The following is a 5,000-nucleotide window of genomic DNA, read 5'->3' on the forward strand; positions in this document are numbered from 1 at the left end:
GAGAGAGAGGGAGAGAGAGAGAGTCAAGGGGGAGAGGGGAGAGAGAGGGGGAGAGAGAGAGGGGAGAGAGAGGGGAGAGAGAGAGGGAGAGAGAGAGGGGAGAGAGAGAGAGTCAAGGGGGAGAGGGGAGAGAGAGGGGGGAGAGAGAGAGGGGAGAGAGAGGGGAGAGAGAGAGGGGAGAGAGAGAGTCAAGGGGGAGAGAGAGTCAAGGAGAGAGAGTCAAGGGGAGAGAGAGTCAAGGAGAGAGAGTCAAGGAGAGAGAGAGAGAGTCAAGGGGAGAGAGAGAGTCAAGGGAGAGAGAGAGAGTCAAGGGGAGAGAGAGAGTCAAGGGGAGAGAGAGAGTCAAGGGGAGAGAGAGAGTCAAGGGGAGAGAGAGAGTCAAGGGGAGAGAGAGAGTCAAGGGGAGAGAGAGAGTCAAGGGGAGAGAGAGGGGAGAGAGAGGGGAGAGAGTCAAGGGGAGAGAGAGAGTCAAGGGGAGAGAGAGAGTCAAGGGGAGAGAGAGGGGAGAGAGAGGGGAGAGAGTCAAGGGGAGAGAGAGAGTCAAGGGGAGTGAGAGGGGAGAGAGAGAGTCAAGGGGAGAGAGAGAGTCAAGGAGAGAGAGAGTAAAGGAGAGAGAGAGTCAAGGGGAGAGAGAGTCAAGGAGAGACTTTTAAAGGTAACAGTAGCCTATAGAAGTGAGGGTGTGTTCTTGCCTTCACAAGCCGGGCTTGTAGTCATGTCTCCTTTCTCTTCCATCTCTCTGAGTCCGTGATTGGCAGAGACAGACAGACAGCAAATGCTTACAGGCACACCCCCCTTACTGTCTGAAACACCCCCTGTTATGACCTCACAGTGACGTCACAATGGAGGTAGACCAGAGAGCCAATTAGAGCAGCAACACTCTGAGCTCACGGTGACGTCATAATGGAGGTAGACCAGAGAGCCAATGAGAGCAGCAACACTCTGAGCTCACGGTGACGTCATAATGGAGGTAGACCAGAGAGCCAATGAGAGCAGCAACACTCTGAGCTCACAGTGATGTCATAATGTAGACAGGTGAGAGTATTGTAATAATGTGATCCTTACCTGAGACTCTCAGAAACGGAGGCTACATGACGTTCACAATCCAAGATAAATCGTCGCCTATGGACACAAACCCACCGTTGCTGGACCAGACAGGACTGGCAAAAAGTCCTCTTCACTGACGAGTCGCGGTTTTGTCTCACCAGGGGTGATGGTCGGATTTGCGTTTATCGTCGAAGGAATGAGCGTTACACCGAGGCCTGTACTCTGGAGCGGGATCGATTTGGAGGTGGAGGGTCCGTCATGGTCTGGGGCGGTGTGTCACAGCGTCATCGGACTGAGCTTGTTGTCATTGCAGGCAATCTCAATGCTGTGAGGAAACTGAGAAAGCTAGAATGCTATTTGGCCCTAAACAGAGAGGACACAGTGGCAGAAAACTAGACCACTGTGACTGACCCAAAATTAAGGAAATCTTTGACTATGTACAGACTCAGTGAGCATAGCCTTGCTATTGAGAAAGGTTGCCGTAGGCAGACCTGGCTTTTCAAGAGAAGACAGGCTATGTGCAACACTGCCCACAAAATGAGGTGGAAACTGAGCTGCACTTCCTAACCTCCTGCCAAATGTATGACCATATTAGAGACACATATTTCCCTCAGATTACACAGACTCACACAGAATTAGAAAACAAACCCAATAGTGATAAACTCCCATATCTACTGGGTGAAATACCACAGTGTTCCATCACAGCAGCAAGATACGTGACCTGTTGCCCCAAGAAAAGGGCAACCAGTGAAGAACAAACGCCATTGTAAATATTTTCCCTTTTCTACTTTAACTATTTGCACATCGTTACAACACTGCAAATGTCTTTATTCTTTTGGAACTTCTGTGAGTGTAATATTTACTGTTCATTTTTATTGTTTATTTCACTAAGTGTTAATTATCTACTTCACTAGCTTTGGCAATGTTAACATATGTTTCCCATGACAATAAAGCCCTTTATAAATTGAATGATAGTCATTCTGACCTTTACCCCAGCTCGTGTGTGTGTGTGTGTGTGTGTGTGTGTGTGTGTGTGTGTGTGTGTGTGTGTGTGTGTGTGTGTGTGTGTGTGTGTGTGTGTGTGTGTGTGTGTGTGTGTGTGTGTGTAAAGTACACAGCCTAGGATAAGCTGCCAACTACACACATTATTTACATTACTGAGAGGACCTTGCCTTCAGACACACACACACACACACCACAGGACGGGCTCGTGGTAATGGCTGGGGTGGAATTTGTGGAATGGTATCAAATCTGACGAACCATCAAAGCATCAATACAGGACTCAAAGCATCAATACAAGATCGAGTCTTACAAACACCGGCTCCGATGCTCGTCGGATGTGGCAGGGCTTACAAACCATTACAGACTACAAAGGGAAGCACAGCCGCAAGCTGCCCAGTGACACTGTCCTACCAGACGAGCTAAACTACTACTATGCTCGCTTCGGGGCAAATAACACTGAAACATGCATGAGAGCACCAGCTGTACCGGAAGACTGTGTGATCACATTCTCCGCAGCCAATGTGAGTAAGACGTTTAGACAGGTCAATATTCACAAGGCCGCAGGGCCAGACGGATTACCAGGATGTGTACTCCGAGCATGCGCTGACCAACTGGCAAGTAGCTTCACTGACATGTTCAACCTGTCCCTGTCTGAGTCTGTAATACCAACATGTTTCAAGCAGACCACCATAGTCCCTGTTCCCAAGAACACTAAGGTAACCTGCCTAAATGACGACCGACCAGTAGCACTCACGTCTGTAGCCATGAAGGGCTTTCAGAGGCTGGTCATGGCTCACATCAACACCATTATCCCAGAAACCCTAGACCCACTCCAATTTGCATACCGCCCCAACAGATCCACAGATGATGCAGTCTCTATTGCACTCCACACTGCCCTTTCCCACCTGGACAAAAGGAACACCTATGTGAGAATGCTGTTCATTGACTACAGCTCAGCGTTCAACACCATAGTGCCCTCAAAGCTCATCACTAAGCTAAGGACCCTGGGACTAAACACCTCCCTCTGCAACTGGATCCTGGACTTCCTGACGGGCCGCCCCCAGGTGGTGAGGGTAGGTAACAACACATCCGCCACGCTGATCCTCAACACAGGGTTCCCTCAGGGGTGCGGGCTCAGTCCCCTCCTGTACTCCCTGTTCGCTCATGACTGTACGGCCAGGCACGACTCCAACACCATCATTAAATTTGCCGACGACACAACAGTGGTAGTCCTGATCACCGACAACGATGAGACAGCCTATAGGGAGGAGGTCAGAGACCTGGCCGTGTAGTGCCAGGACAACAACCTCTCCCTCAACGTGATCAAGACAAAGGAGATGATCGTGGACTACAGGAAAAAGAGGACCGAGCACGCCCCCATTCTCATCGACGGGGCTGCAGTGGAGCAGGTTGAGAGCTTCAAGTTCCTTTGTATCCACAACAAACTAACATGGTCCAAGCACACCATGACAGTCGTGAAGAGGGCACGACAAAACCTATTCCCCCTCAGGAGACTAAAAAGATTTGGCATGGGTCCTCAGATCCTCAAAAGGTTCTGCAGCTGCACCTTCGAGAGCATTCTGACTGGTTGCATCACTGCCTGGCATGGCAACTGCTCGGCCTCCGACCATAAGGCGCTACAGAGGGTAGTGCGTACGGCCCAATACATCACTGGGGCCAAGCTTCCTGCCATTCAGGACCTATATACTAGGCGGTGTCAGAGGAAGAACATGAAAATTGTCTAAGACTCCAGCCACCTTAGTCATAGACTGTTCTCTCTGCAACACCACAGCAAGCGGTACCGGAGCGCCAAGTCTAGGTCCAAGAGGCTTCTAAACAGCTTCTACCCCCAAGCCATAAGACTCCTGAACATCTAGTTAAATGGCTACCCAGCCAATTTGCATTGCCCCCTTCTCCACACCGCTGCCACTCTCTGTTGTCATCTATGCATAGTCACTTTAATTAACTCTACCTACATGTACATATTACCTCAACTAACCGGTGCCCCCACACATTGACTCTGTACCGATGCCCCCTGTATATAGCCTCCACATTGACTCTGTACTGGTACCCCCTGTATATAGCCTCCACATTGACTCTGTACCGGTGCCCCCTGTATATAGCCTCCACATTGACTCTGTACCGGTACCCCCTGTATATAGCCTCCACATTGACTCTGTACCGGTACCCCCTGTATATAGCCTCCACATTGACTCTGTACCGGTATCCCCTGTATATAGCCTCCACATTGACTCTGTACCGGTACCCCCTGTATATAGCCTCCACATTGACTCTGTACCGGTACCCCCTGTATATAGCCTCCACATTGACTCTGTACCGGTACCCCCTGTATATAGCCTCCACATTGACTCTGTACCGGTACCCCCTGTATATAGCCTCCACATTGACTCTGTACCGGTATCCCCTGTATATAGCCTCCACATTGACTCTGTACCGGTACCCCCTGTATATAGCCTCCACATTGACTCTGTACCGGTACCCCCTGTATATAGCCTCCACATTGACTCTGTACTGGTACCCCCTGTATATAGCCTCCACATTGACTCTGTACCGGTACCCCCTGTATATAGCCTCCACATTGACTCTGTACCGGTACCCCCTGTATATAGCCTCCACATTGACTCTGTACCGGTACCCCCTGTATGTAGCCTCCACATTGACTCTGTACCGGTACCCCCTGTATATAGCCTCCACATTGACTCTGTACCGGTACCCCCTGTATATAGCCTCCACATTGACTCTGTACCGGTACCCCCTGTATATAGCCTCCACATTTACTCTGTACCGGTACCCCCCTGTATATAGCCTCCACATTGACTCTGTACCGGTACCCCCTGTATATAGCCTCCACATTGACTCTGTACCGGTACCCCCTGTATATAGCCTCCACATTGACTCTGTACCGGTACCCCCTGTATATAGCCTCTACA

The 5,000-nt window shown here is 50.2% G+C and overlaps 1 protein-coding gene across 2 annotated transcripts in view; it reads left to right on the plus strand.

Moving 5' to 3' along the window:
• The first annotated feature begins 1,795 nt into the window (after window positions 1–1,795).
• The window catches only part of LOC106593806 (UDP-glucuronosyltransferase), a 21,811-nt gene continuing 18,606 nt past the window's right edge, over window positions 1,796–5,000 (plus strand). For both annotated transcript variants that reach the window (XM_045714372.1, XM_045714373.1), the window contains exon 1: window positions 1,796–1,813. The gene's annotated coding sequence lies outside the window, so the exon portion shown is untranslated. The remainder of the gene's footprint in view (window positions 1,814–5,000) is intronic.

Source organism: Salmo salar, chromosome ssa03, assembly GCF_905237065.1.
Source record: "Salmo salar chromosome ssa03, Ssal_v3.1, whole genome shotgun sequence".
Classification (NCBI taxonomy): Eukaryota; Metazoa; Chordata; class Actinopteri; order Salmoniformes; family Salmonidae; genus Salmo; species Salmo salar.